The sequence below is a fragment of the Acomys minous genome (genome assembly GCF_964271855.1).
Source record: "Acomys minous genome assembly, chromosome: 8".
In the NCBI taxonomy this organism is placed as follows: Eukaryota; Metazoa; Chordata; class Mammalia; order Rodentia; family Muridae; genus Acomys; species Acomys minous.
The window spans coordinates 39010939-39031860 of NC_140489.1; the positions used below are offsets into that span (position 1 = coordinate 39010939).

General features: G+C 36.5%; 1 protein-coding gene and 1 long non-coding RNA gene across 21 annotated transcripts in view; one reads left to right on the forward strand and one right to left on the reverse strand.

Moving 5' to 3' along the window:
- GPHN (gephyrin) overlaps nucleotides 1-20922 on the reverse strand; it is a 391499-nt gene that overhangs the window by 270143 nt on the left and 100434 nt on the right. The gene's annotated exons all lie outside the window — the stretch shown is intronic.
- The window catches only part of LOC311603759, an 84048-nt gene that overhangs the window by 12567 nt on the left and 50559 nt on the right, over nucleotides 1-20922 (forward strand). For all 3 annotated transcript variants that reach the window (XR_014781235.1, XR_014781236.1, XR_014781237.1), the window contains exon 2: nucleotides 12423-12554. This is a non-coding gene — a long non-coding RNA (uncharacterized lncRNA). The remainder of the gene's footprint in view (nucleotides 1-12422; nucleotides 12555-20922) is intronic.

A 20922-nucleotide genomic window follows, 5' to 3' on the forward strand; every position in this document is an offset into this window, starting at 1 on the left:
ATGGCTCCATAGATAAAGGCCTTCCTGTGCAAGCCTAGCAACTGAGTTCTACCTTCAGACCCTTGTAAGCATAGAAAGACAGAACTGACTCCACAAAGTTGTCACCTTTGACCTCCAGAGCACACTATGGTATGTGTACCCACATACAATATGTACATACACACACACACACACGAAAATGCTAACTTTTAAGTATAACAATGCTATGTGGTTATGTAATTTGGTAGCATATTCGAGAAGCGTAGAATTTGTTCAAGAATTCTGAATTGTTAAAGCTGTGCATCTAATAGAGAGACTTAACATTATTATCTCTACTTTTATATACATTTGAAGTTTTATATGTGTTTTCAAAGATGAAAGTATTAAAAAAATGTTTGTGTAGAGGGAATGGAACTTTCCATGCTGACAGAGTTTACACAAAATTGGAACATTCTGTTGTTTCTTTACTTAAATTCAATGGATGGGGAATCTTTATATATATTTTCCCCTTAAATACTGAAAAACAATACTCAGTTTGATCAGAATCTCATATTGGCCTAGGAACAAATACCGGGACAATAGATTATTTCCTTACTCTAGAGGGTTACATAATGATTAGAATGCCCAGGAACAGACTGAAATGCTTGTTGTTGTTGTTTTTTTTTTCAAATTACCATTCCTTTTGAGTATATGGCTTAAAAACATATGTTAAGAGCTTATAGTGTGTGAATCTATTATAAAAGCAACAATAACAGTTGGAGGAGAGAACTGGGACTGAAGAGATTGAAAAGGTAACTACTTGGAACCTATTGATAGAAATGTTTAACTTTCTTAGAATAGTAGAAAGAACTGAAGTTCAAAGAAGAAACCTTAGTGATGAAAGTCAGTGACTATTCTGAAAAACTAGAAAAGTGATTTTAATGGGAACAAATTTTATTTGAAGATAAGGGGAATATCCAAAATTAGACTATAAATATTGTTACCCATATCTGAAAACAGAAAAGATCATTGGATTACAAACTTAAAATAGGTCAATTTTATGGCATAAAAGGATATTTTTAGTATATTTTTGAAAAATTAGTGTGAGGTTCTTTTGTTCTTCTTTCTTTCTACCTATCTTAAAAAACATTACAGTTGCAGACTTATTCATGATGAAACTGCTCAGTAAAATGAATAATGTAAACAGATTTCTTGTTGGCTTATGATTCCTGCTTTTTTCATAGCTACTTATGACATGAAAAAAATCCAAAATTGAACCCATCTTAGAAACATTTTTTACATAATAGATACATTTGTATCTGATAGCATTCCACTATAAAATGCAAAAGCTTAAAACAAATGCAACATTATTTATCTTAAACTTTTGGACTGGTTGCAAAGTACCTGCTGTAGGCTGGACTTACTTGGATTCACTCAACAATAATAACCAGTTAGCTAGAGTAATGCTATACCCAGATGGCACTCTATTAGGACTCCTCAGTGTCTCCTCCTCCCTCACGAACAATGAACTGTCACAGTATACTCTGTTTGTATGGTAGTTATGTAAGACAACAAGTGTATGCTTGTTCTATTACTAAAATCAGTTTAGGTGACCAAATCAAAGTCAAAAGACAAGGAAAAGCACTTTACATGGAAGATGCTCCTGAAATCTGGGAATGGTTGAAAACTGAGGCATAAAATAAAATATACCATAAATTTTCATTATTTGAAAATAAATTCATCTTGGTATGTTCTCCTGGGCTTATCAAGGTTTGATTCTAATAATTCTCACATTCATGTCTTTTCCTTTCTAAAAATTTGGAAAACTGTGTTCCTGTTTCATTTAAAGCATTGTTATCCAGATTAATATATTATTTTTCCTTCCTCTGTTAGTCTCAAGTTTTTCTAGCCACTATTCATTCAGTTATCAGAGCAAACATTCCAAAATTGCTATTTTTTCCCAGTTAACCTTTTTAATCACACAGATAGTGACCCACTATGTTTACAAACAAATACATAGATTCATCTCCCTAGAGATATGTTTATGGATTTCACTTTCATTAAACAATTCAGCAAAATTAAACTTTTCAGAAAACACCTGCGTTCATACACTTAGAAAATGGTGAGGAAGCGATTTAGATTTAGATCTTTGATTTCTATAAAACAGGCTCTTAACCTTATTAAGCATTTTCAATATATTGGCAAGATGGAGCCATAACATAAGGTGAATTAAAAGAGCATTTGGCATTTGACTGGAAAATACTGGGCAATGAACGATAGGTCAGACATTTATGGTAAATGTTGATTAAATGGTAACTTAATGACAATGTTCAAAACAATTTTTACTGTTCACATTATTTATATTTGAATCTAGAATACTTTTCATCATGTTGTAAAATCTGAAAATCCCTACTCCTGTTTCAAGAGTCATACCAACTCTTATCTCCTTCAGCAAACCTCCTCCATCTATGGAAATCCTCATGTCTACTTAGGTACTCTTACATATCGCACTGCACTTTATACATACATGTTCATTGTACAATTACTGCTATATACAAGTTATGAATGAAGGCATATAAAGCAATTGATAGAGGTATATATTCTGAGTTTTCATCTACAGTTGCACATTACAGGACATAATATCACATAAAACAGGCTCTCAATGAACACATCCTAGCTTTGCAAGGACTACAGTCACCTCAAATCACAGCTATTGTGATTAACCCTGAGTAATCACAGTTAGTTTTTGCTGCATGCCTTCCAAACAAATCATAAGCAGACAGAACCATAAAAGTAATACGTAGGTTTTTACAAACAGGGCCTGGCTACTAGGATGCATCTGCCAATATAGTCTAGCCTAAAGGAAGTCATTTTATGCTAACAAATAGTTTCTTTTTATGCAAATTGTGTGACTCCAAGTGATGATACCTAGTACCTACCTTCTCTATAAGTATTTAATAAATTGCACTTTGTATGATCCTAGATCTGTTGTTTCTCCTTTTATCTTAGGGCACTTTGGGGAAGATCATAAACTCAAACAACTTGTTTTCAAACACTGAACAAACCAAAGATAGATTGTTACTTGTTAAGGATATAACAAAAATAACATCCAAAATCTGACATATTCCCTATGGAAAGATTTAAGTATTACTAACAGAAAGAAATTAAAAAGCAGTTAAATAATTTAAGACAAAAAGAAAAGTGAAAAAGTAATGCAAATGGGGAGATAATGCTTAAGAACAAGTGTTTCTAAAACTCTAGAAGGAAAGAAGAGTCATTCATATGATGTTAACACATTTGATTTGATAGTATATTTTTTAAGATAATACAATTAAACCTTAATGATACTCAAAGAATGAGAAATTTTCCCTTTTAGTAACGGCTTATGGGCACGCAGGTGTAATGGTGCTTAGTGATTTGCAACTTCAAACTATTTAATCTGAAGAGGGAGGCTGGATAAAAACAAAGTATAATGATACTATATATATACACATATATAATTAATATTTTTTCCAATTTAAAATTATAATTATTGCTAAGTAGGAATAATGCTTTCAATAACTAAAATAAATACCAACCTCCATTTGCTGGGGAGTCCAGTGAACCTTAGCAAATCCACCTTTCCAACTTCTTGTGGACTTTCTCAACATCCCCTTTTAGTGGAATCCTATTCCTTTGTCTTAGCTGCTAATACTTAGAAACAAGATCTATCTGCGACCCCCAGTGTCCAAAGTAGTTAGAACTCAGTAAGCATTCACACTATGTATTCTTCTTCCCTCCATTTTATTTCCATTTTCACCCTCAGTCCTTTAGAAAACATCTTGTGGGTGTCCTTCATCCCACCCCAACTCAGTAACCTCCCTACATACAACGTACTGAGCAAGAATCCTGGGAAACAATGTCTTACTCTAACTGTACATCTATACAATGGAATACTATTCAACTGCTAAAAATGAAATTATAAAATTTGCAAGTAAATAGAGGAAACCAGAAAAAAAATCATGCTGAGCAAGGTAACTCAGAGTCAAAAAGACAAATTTTATGTTTTCTCTTATATGTGGATGTTAGTTATTAAGCATTAGATAGAAGTATTACAATGGATATACCTACAGCAGTCAGGTATAGTGTAAGGGACTGGGTGTGGGGTGTCTTCTAAGGAAAACAGAATTATGTACTTATGGAAAGGCATGGGAGATACTGTCATGGGAAGGTTAAATGGGAAGGAAATGGATGAGATGGGTAAGGGAGGGAAAACAAAGACTAAGAGCCATTTAAAGCACCATACAGAAACCCACTTCTTGAGAAGCTTCTTAAAATATATACACATATGAAAGAATGCAAAATGGACTCACCAAATAAGATAATGCCCAAGTTGTCACCAAGTGAAACCTTCAGTGCCAATAATGGGTTACATCTAGTTGAGTTTGATCAAAGGAGTAAAAACCTTGAACCCCTACCCGGACTAGCCGATGGACATTCTCCACTGTTGAGTGGAGAAGAAGATCTAACTCTCACACAAACTCTGGTGCCCCATATTTGATCATGTCCCTTGGATGGAGATGCCTGGTGGCACTCAGAGGAAAGATAATAGGTCACCAAGGAGAGACTTGATACCGTATGAGCATATTCAGGGGGAGGAGATCCCCCTCAGACACAGACATAGGGGAGGGGAGTAGGGGGGGGAAGTGGGAGGAAGGGAGGGATGGGAGGATACATGGGATGGGCTAACAACTGAGATGTAATATGTATAAATTAATAAAAAAAAAAAAAAAGAAAAAAAAATCTCAAGGAAGTGCTAAGTCTGTGGTCTACTCTCAATAAACTGATAATAAAGACCTGAAGACAACACTTACATATCTCACTGAACATAAAAAAGTGGCGCAGTTGCCTAATTAGAGCCTTCTCCACTACTGACTGACTAGTGTTGCTGGTAGTGGAAGGTACTCTGCATGACACAATGGAGAAACTAACTACCAACCCACCTATGAGTTCTGTCTAAAAAAAAAGAGAAAAAGAAACAATATGGATTTGAATGTGGAGCTGAGGATCTGGGGGGAATTGGGGGAAAAACTGTGACCAGAATATACTGAACAAAAATATTTAATAAAAAGTATTTTAAAACCCTAAAATATAGTAATAAGGACTTATCACTTTTAAAAGGCCTGTAGAATTCAGATATTTCAGAATCATGTACATATTGTTGAATAAACTCTTTCTAAATTGCTTACTAAGTAGTTTAATAATGCCACTTTCAATGTGGTGCTTTACCCTTTACCCCTGAAATGCTGACCCATTCATTCCTTTAATCAGCTTTGCTGAAGTACTTTTAAACAGCTGGCCTGATACTAAAGCACCACATTGAACACTGAGACAACGAAGGACACTGGACAAAGAAATGCTGTGTCGTTTGCACCTAAAAACAAAAAACAAAACAAAACAAAAAAACCAAGGTTTCTTTTATAAAGCCCTTACTAATATAAATGTGACATATATTATCTTGTTCAGTCAAATGAGATGAATATGTACAAAGTGGATAGAGAATCTGCCAGCTGGTTAATAAACTTGTATAGAACAAACAAAAAAAAAAAGCCATTTTCTGTCTTCTCTAACCTAGAGGTCAACAGACTGAAAATACACAAATCTTACACTGTAAAATTTCCAGTAAGTTTTATCATTCATCTTCTATTAAAATATACACAAAGAATCTACAGGGTCTATAAATCAGCTAACAAGAGCAAAGCAGAGGAAATTCTAGCTGTGGGTGGGGCAGGCTCTATCTGTGTGGCATACACAAGACTTGACAGGTGATCCTTATGATCCTGTCTCTCCCTCCCGCACAGCAGGTATTCACCACCACACCTGCAGTGATACCGGAGATAATTTTAAATAACAAATACACTTTACCATCTCTTTTTTTTTATTAATTTATTCATATTACATCTCAGTTGTTAGCCCATCCCTTGTATCCTCCCATTCCTCCCTCCCTCCTGCTTCCCCCCCTACTCCCCTCCCCTATGTCTGTGACTAAGGGGGACCTCCTCCTCCTGTATATGCTCTTCTTGGTGACCTATTATCCTTCCTCTGAGTACCACCAGGCGTCCCCATCCAAGGGACATGGTCAAATATGGGGCACCAGAGTTTGTTTGAAAGTCAGATCTCCTTCTCCACTTAACGGTGGAGAATGTCCTGTCCATCGGCTAGTCTGGGTAGGGGTTTGAAGTTTACTGCCTATATTTTCCTTGGCTGGTGCCATAGTTTGAGCAGGACCCCAGGGCCCAGACCCGCCTGTAGTTTTCCAGGACCCTCTGGATCCTTCTATTTCCTCATTCTCCCAGGCTTCTCTCACCTAAAGTCTCAATAGGATGTCCTCCCCTCTGACCCACTTTCCTGGTAGGTAAAGTTTTTCATGGGGACATACCCCTTGGACTAGTGTCTTGATATAAGTGAGTATATACCATTTAACTCTTTTTGCTTCTGGGTGAACTCACTCATTATGATCGTTTCTAGTTCAATCCATTTGTCCACAAATTTCGGGAATTCCTTGTTTTTAATAGCTGAGTAGTATTCCATAGTGTAAATGTACCACAGTTTCTTTATCCATTCTTCTACTGAGGGACATGTAGGCTGTTTCCATGTTCTGGCCATTATGAATAAGGCAGCTATGAACATGGTTGAGCATATGTCCCTGTTGTGTGGTAGTGCATCTTCTGGTTATATCCCAAGGAGTGGAATAGCTGGGTCTTGAGGAAGCCCTATTCCCATTTTTCTGAGAAAGCGCCAGATAGATTTCCAAGGTGGTTGTACTAGTTTGCATTCCCACCAGCAATGAAGGAGTGTTCCTCTTTCTCCACATCCTCGCCAGCATGTGGTGTCAGTTGAGTTATTGATCTTAGCCATTCTGATGGGTGACTTTACCATCTCTTTAAAGTCTAAAGAACTAACATATTATTTTTATCAATGGACATACTATTTTATCAATGAATAGTCTTTTTTTTTTTCACTTAGAGTAGGAATTGGGTAAATAAATGAATTCATATTATTCTGATAGAGTATTTTGTCTGAGAAGATTTAAAACTCTTGATTTTAAATGAACTTAATGTGAGACTCTGTATCATTCTATTTCTGTTCAAAAAAAGGACATGTTTAAAAAAAAATTGAGTCACCAATGCTAAGATTTTTGAACGTTTCCACTTTTCAGGTTTCAATCTAAAATTATTCTTATGCTTTCCTGTGAACAGATGGCTCAGAAAGGTAAATATTTGTAGCTTAGTATTTTAAATAAAGACTATATCCTTTATAGTAGATTTCTTTATGGGGAAAGAAGTCTTCTGTGACAACAGACGGTTCTTATATAATTATTTTGGGAACAGAAGTCTGTTTCAGTTTAATACATTAAACTGAAACACAAAAAAAGATGTGTTTGAATTAACAGTGCTTTACTTTTAAATTTGAATTTTAGGTTATTCTTTGAGATAATATTAAAGAATAAATTTTTAAAACCCAACAGTTGTTTCCCTATTACTGCTACTGAATCATGGTTGGTTGTCGTCTGATAATAATCCTTACATTCTAGAGAAACACCGCCATTTTAAGTGTTTTCTAGAATACTAGGAGTAACTTGGAAGTGGTGTGAGCAGCCAGAGTTCAGATTCTACTTTAGGCAAGTAACAAGCAATCCATGGAGGGCATCTGTGAGAGTTGGTGTTGTCATTTGACAGAACCTAGCATCTCCAGATGGGCTGAGGAGCACACCTGAGAGACTATGTTGATTATGTTCATATGCTAATTAATGTGGGAAGAGCTATCTTCACTGTGGGTGGGGCCATTCTCTGGATAGGGATCCTGGACTATAAAATGGAGAAAGCAAACAGGACTAGTATGCATTCATTGATCTTTGCTTGCTGCTTCGACTTCTGACAGGGAGATAAACATGTTTTTGTTTTGATCCTAAATGTGGGATTGGGAAGAGACTTGTGAGAGATCAGGTGATGTTTATCCACTTAGAAGTTGAACCACTTGGTGGGGGAGCTTGGCTGTTGCCAGCTGAAAAACATCCTTGGACAGATTCTGGGAGATATATATATCTCCAAAACAGGAAGCTGGATTTTTTGGGACTTGGTATTGTTTGGCTGTTCATCACTCTACTTCTAGATGCTCCTAGAAGAGTGGCTCCAGGGAAGGCCAGGTTCCTGCAGCAAAGTTGGAATTGCTGGTCTGCTGAAATCCTGCTGACTACACCAGGAGAATCATTCTTAGGAACTGATACCCAGAAGGTTTCGTTCTTGTTTTCCTTAATCTCCTTTCCCTCTTGTTTAGGCTAGTCAGGTTGTAAGGGAGGTAAGTTCATTTAATAAGTTCATAATAAAGTATAATTGTTAAAGAAATTGAGCCTATAGACTTCTCCACCAAGACGAACTGTACCTTGAACTAAAATAAAACTAAGCAACCCACCTTACCTACTTTCCTTCCTTATATTGCTTTTGTCAGGTTATCTTATCACATCAAGGAAAAATTAAGATAACTTCTCTGGTTTATAATTTGCTTCTGGCTCTATATACTATACAAATTACTGTCAAAACTGAGTTATTGTTTTGCACACAAAGATACCTGTTTAATAGTCCTATTAGTATATTGCATCTAAATTTGTGTGTGGGGTGTGATGCATGCACATATACACATACATACATAGGGTTTTTTTTTTTTAGATAAGCTGGGGATGACCATGAACATCTGATCTTCCTGTCTTTACTCAGTGCTGAGATTATAGACCATTATGCCCAAGTTATGGTGTTATGGTAATTGAACCTGGGGCATTTCACATGCTATACCAACTGAACTATATTCCCAGCTCCATTGTGGTTTGATTATACACCTCTACTATGTTTATGTGCATTTCTTTCTTTAGGCCAGTAAGCAGCTGGGGGGCTGTGAGAGATTCAAGCGTGACTCAGTATCAAGCTAACACTCAACTAGCTTTGGGTGTTATTTCCTTAGAATAAACAGAACTCCTTTGGGATTACTACTGAAGATCATATTTTCAAAAGAATTATTTCAAAAAGAATTATTTTAATTTTATTCCTAGCCACAAACACATAAGTAGATGGATATACCACTTGTGCTACATATATATTCTAAAACTTTAGAATCATATTGGACAGCACTACTACTCTTGTTTGCTATTCCACTGATTTTCTTAAATTACTTGCTTTTTTGGTTACATCAGTTATGTCTAGAAAATCCAACACCACAAAGATATGGTGCCATCATATGGTGCAATCCATTGTCAAAACTGGATTAACATGAGCCAGGACTTTGTTTGACAAAGTTGATGATTTTCCTCATAAGCTACACTGTGCTGCCCATGGTAGTATTTTATGGTTGTGTCAAGCTGATACACTACATGGGAAATGTAGGTCTTGATAGTAGGTCTCTTGTAGAAAACAGCTGCTACAATTAGCTTTGGTAATAAATTTGACTCAATTACCATACCATTTCATTTTTTTCATGGGTTACATTGAGCATATAGGTTAAGGCTTTTAGTACTCTTTCATTTAGAATAATAATATATGAATAATATAATGCTGGATAAACAAAGTAAACACTGAGTTGCCAAAATATCTTAGCCAATAACATTAGACTTTAACAAGTATATTACCTTTCATACTATCCACAAAGAATAAAAAACTTTTTTATTTTAATCTAAAAGGTTGATATATTTAGAACTACAGATTGTAATTTTTAAAATCAATTATGAACATATTTCACAATTTGATATGCTTCCAATCCTGCAGTAACAGCTCAAAAAACAGAAAATATTCATATTAAAAATGAATTTGCTAAGGACATAAGTATCTAGTTTTTACTCTCTGAAACAAATAATGAATTCACAACTTTCACAGTACTTAGGAGGACAAAAAACTAAGTGATAATGAGTTGCATTATAAGCAAAATAATCGAGGTTGGCAATTGTATGGGAAGTTTAACTACAAAAGACCTACTGAAAATAGGTGGATGGAAATCCATAAACCCAATATTTAAAAAGATAGTGAGAAAAGTATTCCAGGCAGAGGGAGTCAAAATTAAAATTTAAAAAATTTGGTTTATTATTGAGTAAAAAGGAAGCCAAAAGAACTTATGTAATGTAATGAAACTGCAGAGACAGTAAAAAACCAGGGTCTAACGAGTCTTGTTTGTTTGTTTATTTATTTATTTACATTCTGGTTCTAGCCATTTATGTATTTCTGTATTTGCATCTGGTCTTGGCCCCATCCCTCCTCACCTGAGTCCCACCCTCTCTCCCTCTCCTCCATTCTCCTCCCATATTCATCAGAAAAGGGGAACCCCCCCTTCCCATCCACCCCAGCTCATCAACTCACACCAGGACTGAGCATGTCCTCTTCCCCTGTGGCCTGGCAAGGCAGTTCTGCTAGGGGGAAGTAATTAAAAAGCTGGCAAGAGAGTCCATGTCAGAGAGAGCCCTTGCTTCCCTTACTAGAAGGCCCACATGAAACCTGAGCAGCCCATCAGCTACATCTTTGTATGGAGCCTAGGTCCAATCCATGCAAGGTCCTTGGTTGGTGCTTCAGTCTCATCAAGCCCCTGTGGGCCTGGTTAATTGGCTCTGCTAGTTTTTTTGTGGCACTCCTGTCAGCTCCAGGTCCCTTTCTTTTCTCCTCCCCCCCTCCCCCCACTTTTCTACCAGGCTCCCTATGCATCGCCCTATTTTTGGCTATGAGTCTCAGCATCTGTTTCAAAGCTCTGCTGGGTAGATCCTCTCAGAGGACAAATCTGCTTAACTCCTGTCTGCAGGCATAGCAGAGTATTGTTATTAGTGTCAGGGGTTGGCTCGCTCTCATGGGGTGGGTCTTAGGTAGGGCCAGGAATTGGTTGGACATTCCTTCAGTCTCTGTTATATCTGCTCTATCTTTATCCCTACACATCTTGTAGACAGGATGAATTTTGAGTCAAAGTAACTGGTCTATCTTTAATAGATAAAATTTTATTCTGAAGGCTATAGGTCACTAAATGATCTAAAGAAAGAAAAGTGAAGAAAGAAAAGAAAGGGAAAAGAAAGGAAAGAAGTGCCATGGTTTGTTTTCCTGTTAATAAAAGGTTTCTCTGGCTGCGCTGTATGGAGAACAGAGTGACAGCTGACAACAGTCGGAAGAAATATTTAGAAGTACTCCAGTTGTTCAGGCTAGAGATGCTGGTCACTTGAACCATGGTGGTGAGGTAATGGAGGGGCAACTTATAAGATCTGGTAATGTTTTAGATGAGTAGTTATGATGACAAGAAATGAGGCCAAGAAAGCCAAGAATATTTCTTAGGTTTGAATTTGAGTTTCTGAGAATATTGTATTCCATTTTGTTTTAAATTGGCCAAGCTATGGAGAGATCTAGGAAATAACTGGAAATGAAAAAAAATTACTGTAGTTAAACAATCAAAAGAAACTGAAAACTGTAACTATCTACTTGAAAATAATTTAATATTCATTTACACATATTTTTAAAAGTATACTCATTAGTATATTATTTTTGGTATATAAAATTTCAAAAGCACAACTATTATGCCCATGTGAACTAATGGATTATTTCATTATTAATGAAGTTCGCTTTAATTTTAATAAACTTATCTCAGTCTATACTTTTTTGTATTTATATTAATTTATTCGGATTACAACTCAATTGTTCTCTCATCACGTGTATTCTCCCATTCCTCCCTCCCTCCCACCCCCACCCTATTGCCCTCCCCTAGGTCCATTATTGATGGAGACCTCCTTCCCCAATGGTCACAGGCTATCAAGTCTCATCTTGGTGGCCTGCCCATTCTTTCTTTGAGTGCCACCAGTGCTCCCCACCAAGAGGAGGTCATCAAATATGAGGCACCAGAGTTCATGTCAGAGTTAGTCCCTGCTCTCCCTATAACTGTGATGAATGTCCTGTCTCTTTGCTACATCAGAGTAGGTGTTTACTACTTGTATTGTCCTTGGTTAGTGCAATAGTTTGAGCAGACACCCCTGGGCCTTGATCCACCCATTACGTTGTTCTTCTTGTAGGTTTCTAGGATCCTCTGGATTCTTCTATCCTTCTATTTCCCTCCCTCAGTCTATAATTATGTAGAAATTAGCATTATTATTTGATTACTATGTGCTTTTCCCATTAGTACTTAGACTGTAACGAAAACTGTTATTCTTTGATCACTTAAGTGCTGATGACCTTTAGTAAATGTTTCAGTTAAGGTTTGTATTTGCATACTAAAACACTATTACCAAAAGTAACTTAAGGAGGAATAGGTCGAGTTCATCTTATAACTCTCAGCTCACACTCCATCAATGAGGGAAGTAAGGACAGGAATCAGGTAAGACCCTGCAGGCAGGAGCTGAAATAGAGTCCATGAAGGAACACGCACGTTTTTACTGGCTTACTCCTCACAGCTTGCTCAGCCTGCTTTCCTATACCATGCAGGTCTAGGAATGGAACCATCCCTAGTGATCTGGGCCTTCCCACAACAATTATCAATCAAGAAAATGCCCTGAAGACATGAAAAAAGGCCAAATGTATAAAGGCACTCCATCAATTAAAATTCCTTCATTACAGGTATGTCAGGTTTGTGTTAACTTGACAAATACTCAACAGCAGAGTATATATATGTAAAAATCAGTAACATAATGATAAAGAGACTGACATAACCATTTTTAAATCAGTATAAATTAGCACTTATAAATGCATATATTTTATTTACTATATTAATAAGTATTAATCTCATATTACTTGAAAATAGCTCTTAAACTTGATGAAGGAAAATATTAATTCTATCAAATGTCAGTTCTCTAAATGCGGAAACATTTATTAAATATTTTGATACTGAACATTCAATATATGTAAGAAAATATGCAGGGTGCTAAAAATTAAATCAGTAAATATTGTTCTTAAGGAGCTTTGATTGAATGAAGGACTATTTATTACTGGATACATATGAATAAGTACTATTTATACAAGTTAGCTAAAACACGTTTCTTAACATAGAACAAAAGCCTCTAAAATTAATTTCTTAAAATATTTAAGGTCATTTTAACACTGTTTTCTTTACTTAAGTTTTATAGCCTTTCATCTCTTTCAAATAAACACTGTCAAATTAACTTTTGTCTACTGACATGTCATTCTACTCCAATATTTTATTCAGTAGATATATAATGATAAAAAGGCATACAAATTAGTAGCAAACTTCATATGAAGATACATGAATAATTTAAGAATATTGTTACAATAATGGGTCAGAAACTTTAGAAAGCACACCCATCTTTATTTTGTTGTTGTTTTTATTTTTTCCCAAGGTAGGGTCTCATTTTGTAGCAGAGGCTAGCCTTTATTTAACTCCTAGCCATCCTGCCTCAACCTGCTAAATTCTGGGATTCCAGGTATGAACCCCAAAGCCTTCCTTGATATATTCTTTTCTGTAATTCACAGAGAATATCTGTCACCCGCTGTCATTAAAAAGATTAATTTCTGACCTCCTCTGTCTTGTGAAAGACATAAAAGCAACAGCATATACATAATAAATCTAAATGAGATGCTAATTGTAAAAGGACACTGAATATAAACATGTGTTACTCCATGTTCAACAATTATTTTAAATAAGCCTAATTTAAAAGTTAATTTCAAAAGAGAAGTGATAAGCATCTAGCAAATATTACAAACCTGAGGTTTCTGTACGAAAATGTGTAATATGTTAAGTTTTGTTGGATTCAAAACTCTATGTAGATTGTTTTGTTTTTAACAACACTGAAAAAAAATCAAATCCTAGGCTTTGCCTCATCCAGAGAAAATTTCTTATATTAAGCTACATTCCTTGCCATCTGTGCAAAGTTCTTAAGTTTTACATTGCCCATAGTAGGATCCAGAGGGTCCTAGAAACCTACAAGTAGAACATTATGATGGGCGGATCTGGGCCCAGGGGTCTTGCTCAAACTATGGCACCATATGTGCAGTAAACTTTGAACCCCTACCCAGGTCTAGCCAATGGACAGGACATTCTCCACAGTTGAGTGGAGAGTGGGGTCTGACTTTCAGAGGAACTCTGGTGTCCTATATTTGACCACATCTCCTGGATGGGGAGACTTGGTGGCACTCAGAGGAAAGACATCAGGCTACCAAGAAGAGACTTGGTACCCTATGAGCATATACAGGGGGTGATGGTCCCCCTCAATCATAGTCATAGGGGAGGGAATTAAGGGGAAAATGGGAGGGAGGGAGGAATGGGAGGATACAAGGGATGGGCTAACAATTGAGATGTAATATGAATAAATTAATAAAACATATTTTAAAAATCTGTAAACTAGAGCCTGGCAATGGACTCCTTATGATAGGTATTCTCATAGGGTTGCCCAGGTTTAATTTGGTTCTCCACTTCCCCTTAGTTTTTTAGTGTTAGGGGTGTACTTTCAAGTTTTTCAAATGTGTAATCTATCATTCTTGCTGAACTATTCTAAATTTGTTCCCTGACAAATTTTAATATTCTTGTCTTAATTAAACATGATACCAATTTTTCCACTATTTCATTATTTTCAGACATTCAGTCTTGATGACTTTGTTAGTTTTGCTATGCTTTCGTATAATCTTTCATGTCACCCATGGCCAGATATCACTGTCATTTGTCTACCAGTTAGTGGTTTTCCATTTTGATCATCATATAGTTGTACCGCTGCACACAAACCATGAATTGGAAGAGAGAGATTTTCCTTTTCCTGTCTTAGTTATTTGTCTCATAGCCAATACTGCTGCTGCGATTTTTGTGGTTCTTTCCTTAGTATTGGCCATTCTATCCCCTTGTTCTATAGGCTGCCATTTTTTCAATCATTGGTTGATGAACCATCAGTAAACTATGCAATAGCTAAATGGTGTGATCTTTGCATTGGTCCACACAATTCAATATGTGCATCTTTGGATCGAAGAGAAGTTGTTTCTGGATGGGGGTTATAGGCAACTAGCTATTTCCTTAGTGCGGGACAGCAGTGACCCCTTTGCTTCCACATCCTGGTCACAAAGGAATTCAAACAGGTACCAGTTCCATTATAATGCCTTTCTTTCCATGGCTACACCCGTGAAAGACTTCCCCTTCAGTTGGATCCAATCCATTACTGTAAGTGGCACCATTATGACCATAAGGTTGTACTGGATGTAAACATGTTTTTGTTTTGATCCCAAGTGCGGGATAAAAACAGACTTGTGTTTATCCACAAGAAGAGAAACTGCCTCTTTCAGGGGCTTGTTATTTGCCAGGTGAAAAACATCCTAGTAAGGACACTGAGAGGAGATATGAGCCCAGAACAAGAGGCTGGGTCTTTTAGTCTTAGCATCGTTTCCTATTGTTAGGCTGTTCATTTCTCCACTTTGAGATGCTCATAGACAGAATGCTTCGAGGTTCTGGCTGCTGCTCCAGGCTACTGCAGTCATCTTGGCTGAATTGTTGATGTGCTGTTTAATGGGTCTTATGGAATCTTGCCAACTATGCCAATGAAACTGTTCCCTGCTACCTGCTATTGGGTTTTGGAAGGGATTGGAGTGGAGGAGGGAGGAAGAGATTTAAGGAACCCAAAGTAAAAGTAGTTGTTTAAAAGTACACCAACAATATTTTCTCCAAAATTAATGCCCATTTATTTTGAGGTCTGGAGATTTTAACCTTACCATTTCTTTGTAAATGACCAAATTTACCACAAATAAAGAGTAGGATGGATGTTTTGATATCTGAGACCTCTAGCTATAGCTTATAATATTGGCTTGATGCTCCTGAAAACCAGTATTAGCTGTGTCTCTTATCTATTTGTTTACTGTGGTTCCTTGTGCTTATAATGGTCTAATTGCTCTCTTACATTAATTATTTGCATTCTCATATGCCATGATCAGTGTCAATGCCTGTATGGCCTCAGGGTCTGGTATGGCCCTCTCTGGAGCTGAACCCAACCTCTGTAAGAATTCTGTGAAGGTTTCTCCAGGGCCCTGAATTACCTTAGTAAATGAAGTGGTTGTTTTACCAGTCTCCTCAACCATGTCCCAACTTTTAAGGCAGCAACACAACATTGTTCAATTACTGTATCTTCAGACTGGGTTTGTTCTCATAAGTCAGCATAATGCCCATCACCAAGAAATTGATCTTCAACAATATTTATCCCCTTTGTTAGATTTTATTCTATTTTTGTGGGTTCATTTCTCCACCATGATAACCACTGTAACTGTTTAGCAACTTTTAACACAGTTGATGCCAATTCCTTCCGATCTTGGGGTCTAGATCTATGCTGTATAGCCTAGTTACTTAACATTTCTTTAACAAAAGATGAACGCATTCCATACTGTACATTTGACTCCTTAAAATGCTTTAAATCTAGCAATATCTACTGGATGCCATACCATCTCATCATAAGCCCCACCACCATCATTTGCAGAGATAAGTTGCACAGTGATTAGAAAAGCTGATGGTCTCTGTGTAGCTCTAGAGAATTCCTCTAGCAGCACACTGGCCTCCAAAGAATGGTTCCTGCTCTTCTGAAACCATTTTGCCACTCCAGTTTGGCAATGACTAAGTATAAGGTTCCCCGTGCCTCATAAAATGTCTAAATTTGTTTCTCAAAAACAGAACATTTATCCTATGTACATGAGAAAACACTTGTAATAGAAGCCAACAGGCATATGTTGGTAGACTCCTTTTTGCTTTATGAAGAGTCCCCAGTTACCAATTCATCAATAAATATGATGTCCGTAATTAGGGTATCTTCTGATTCAATACTGGTTAGAGTTGCATGCACCATGATGAACTTACTGGCAGCCACTAAAGCTGCTCTTTGTTCTTGTCTCCACTGGAAATTACCTGTCTTTCTAGTAACCTTCTAGAGGGTTTTTATAATAATCTATATGTCTTCTATCATTTCTCTATTGTGCAAACATGCAAGTTAGGAGCTGGATCTAAGTTTTTTTTCCCTGAGTGCTGAGATTAAAGGTGTGTGCACCATCGTCTTGTTTCCTGTAACTCTAGAATATAGAAATCAACTAAATTATAGAGATCGGCCTGTTTTTTCTGGGATTAAAGGCATGGGCTACCATCACCCTGCTCAAATACTTTGCCTTAGCTACAAATCACACAAACTCTTAGATAGTTAGAAAATAAGTTTAAACTGTAGTAACCATTTGAATTTACTTAAAACATTTTAAACCTCTTAACTTTGCTTTTAATATCAAACAACAAAAATTTTTATTTATTAAGAAAACTTGAAAACGGATGTCCAAGATGGCATAGGCCATGTGGGAATCTGCAGTCTAACATTCTAACATGGAATTAAGATACATGGTTTAAGAAAATCCATTATTTTCATTTCGTGCCAGTAAGACAAGTGTGCCTTAGGTAAATTGTCATTTGAAAATATTATTTCCTGCCTCACAAATATGTCTGTTAGATATAATGGGCCAGAAGGCTGAAAAAGATGCTCCAACACAGTAGAGAGTTTTGGGTGACTGGGTAGCAAACTGTCTCTAACCCTAACCCTAACTCTAACCCTAACCCTAACCTCATTTGGAAAGCTACTAACCTGCTGGGATACTCAGGTAATCAAGTTTATTCCTTCTCAAGTCTCTGATAGAGCTGAAGACCAGATAGCTTAGTTTTACAATGAAGCTTAGTTGTTTAGGGGTTAAGATGATTTTAGGTCTAGATATGCGTTTTAAGTTGATAATGAAAAGATGTGATGGGGATTGATTTACATTCAGAATTTTAGATGCACCAAGATAGGAAAGATGTTTCCTTCAAGGCTGTCAAATACAAAAAGCCAAAACACTAAGAATGTAACATTTATATAATTCCTGATTATGCCATGGTTCTTCTTGCTATAGGTAGTTTTTATATATGTAAAAAAATTTTAAAAAGAAAATATTTATTTTTATTTTTTATGTCTGAGCAAATGAAAGCCATTTGTTAAGTCTTTGTAAGTTAGTTTGGAATGAACGACCAAGCTGTTTGATGAACTATTGCCTCTCCTTATTCAGGAAGTCTCTCCTGTTTGAATCTAATCTTTATCAATTTTGATGGTATCCACAGCTTTTCTTCTGTGCTAACAAAGACAAAACCTCCTCCTCAATGTAACACATATCGCCTTTTCTGTTCTGAGGTCAACACATCTTTAAAATATATAGACTGGTTTAATTCAGCAGACAGACAGACAGACAGACAAAAAGACACACACACACACACACACACACACACACACACACACACACACACACACACATTCTAAAGGTCCTATGACAGTTCTTGATAACACTCTATAATGCTTTTCTCAGAAGCATTCTTTATTTTATGGTTTGTTTCTGAGATTGAAGCAATGCTAATCTGTCCACATCCTCATAAATCTAAAGCTATATTAGCTGCATATGGCTTTAATTTTCCTATATGTCCTTCTGGCCCTATACACTTGACCCTTCTTGCACTTTGTTTTACCTGAGATAAAGTTCCTTCTCTAGAAGCTGAATAATTACCTCCAGAAGAGGCAAATCTGGATGCCAAGATTTTGGTGAATTTGTTATTACATCTTCACCTGTGTCTACTAAACCCTCGATTTCAATGCCTTTTTTTTTTTTTATTTTTTATTTTTACCTTTGGTCATGTTTTCTGCTCTCTTCTGAATTTATTGTTTTATCTAATAAAGCTATTGTTCCTTGATTACATCCAGAGCAATGCTGTTTTTATCAACATGCATTAAATCTTTTAATTGCTCTGTGTATGAGTCTCTGCCAATAACAGGAAATTATTTAATCAAATTTGAATAGGGGGCCTGCAGGAGGTCCTGGAGGGTGTTTCCCCATGACAAAAATTTACATGCGTATTCTTTGTTGACCTGTATTCTTTAGTCCAATGCCTGCCTTTGCCACACCTTCAACATATTCCAAAAGGTTGGGGCCTTTTTTTTTTTTAATTATCTCTGGAAAAAATTATTTCTAGGATAGTCTTGCCTACAATCCCTTTTCAAATGGCCTTGCTTACCACAGTTAATTTTTCTTAAAATGTTTAGAAATTATTTCTATCAGAGTAGCATCATAAATATGAGATCAGTAGTATTTCTAATCCATTTATCCATTGGCACTGATCTTGCCTTTAAAGACCTAATCAGTCTTTTGCATTGTGAATTAGCATTTTAAAAAGCCAAAAATTCAATTAATATCTGCCTGACTTCTAAATCTGATACTCTTCTATTTATAGCCAAACCAATTTTTGCAAAAAATCAATGAAGGCACTTTTTTTTTTTTTTGGCCCTGTATAATTTTAGTAAATGACTCAGACCTCTTTCCTGATTCTTCAACCTTGTTCCAAACATTTAAAACTGCTAAACATCATAGAGCCAAAGTGTGGTCATCAAAATCAAGCTGTGTTTGTAGCGCAGCATGGACCGTCATCTAACAACTCATCCCTATAAATATTAACTCCTCTCGCTCTATCCCATTGCTCTACTACTCTTGCTTCCTCTCTTCATCATGTTCTCCATTTTAACTGAGGATCAGTTTCCCTTAGTGCTGTTGCTGAATCTTTCCAGTCTTGGGTGATAATTTTCTTCTGAACTGCCCATGAATTTAGTATCTGCTTCACGTAGGTTGAATGTATACCATAGAAACAATTGCTTCCTTAAATCTCCTCAAATCTGCCTAAAGGATTCTACTTAACTTCTTCATAATCTTGGGGGTGCCTATCATCTGCTTGTGGGTTTTATATAGTAACTGGATAAACTATAGTTGGTTTTCTAATAACCTTATGCTGCCCCTATTCAGTTTTATTATACAGTTGCATGGTAGATTCTTATCTAAATCTCTTGTCTGTCTGTATCTGAGTATTTTTCTCATGTTTGTTTATCAGTCTAATTTTTCTTCTAAGGCTTATATCTTATCAATGCATTTTTCTTATTTTTCTTTTACCTGAATCTCTAAAGCTTTTTTCTTTGAGAGGGTACAAAAATCCACTATGGCTATTAAGGATGAATATGAAATACTGAAATGAAAATACTCATAGTAAGTATTGGGCCAACTTCAGTTAAGTCATTTAGCTTTTCATTTTCTGCTTCTAGTTTCAAGTCATCTAAAGTAGCACTATACAGGGTCCTAACACCTTCTGTCACGATATTTCCATCCTTAACTCTCTCTTCGAGTATTTCCAAATGACTTACTAACTCTGATGGTTTCTCAGTTTGTCATCAGCTGACATTTCTCTGTCCATATGGTCATGACATGCATTAGAGCTGAAACTGTTGTTTTTTAACAAAATCTCAATTGTTTGATTTTACCAAAAAAGACTTGGGAACCAGATGTTGGAGTGAAATCCTGCTGGCTCAGAAAGACAAAGAAAACACCCAGATGTCTTCTCTCCTCAGCAGACATCACAAAATAAAAAAGGAACTGCTCCCTCTCTACACCACTCAAAAATCCCCTCAAACTGAATATCCCTCCCTTCTTCCTGTGTGTCTGTCTATCTGTCTTCCTGACTTCCTACCTCTCTATATTTTTTCTCTATGTTCAATCCCTTTCAACTAGTTGCCTGCTCCACCATTGACCTAGGGTTGACTTTATTGAACCCTGCCTTGCAATAAAGGTGTGTTATGGGGCTGAGCTATAGCAGGAAGTAACAAGCGACTGCGCATGTGTGCTGACAGTGCTTTCAGTTTCCAACTGAAAATCTGCCAGAGCACCCAGCAACGAGTGCACAGGGTCAAGTGAGCTATGCACACCAATCCCATGATGACACAAAGGAGGCATGAGCTTCAATAGCCTATGGGAGTTCAGGAGAAGGGTATAAAGTGTTACTTTGCACCAAAACATCCAGGGTCTGTGTTGTTGACTCGGTGCCACACCACAGCCAGAAACAGGTTCTTTTTTTTTTTTTTTTTTTTTTTTTTTCAGTACATAACACAATCTTGGGTTTTCACACCACAACTAGAAA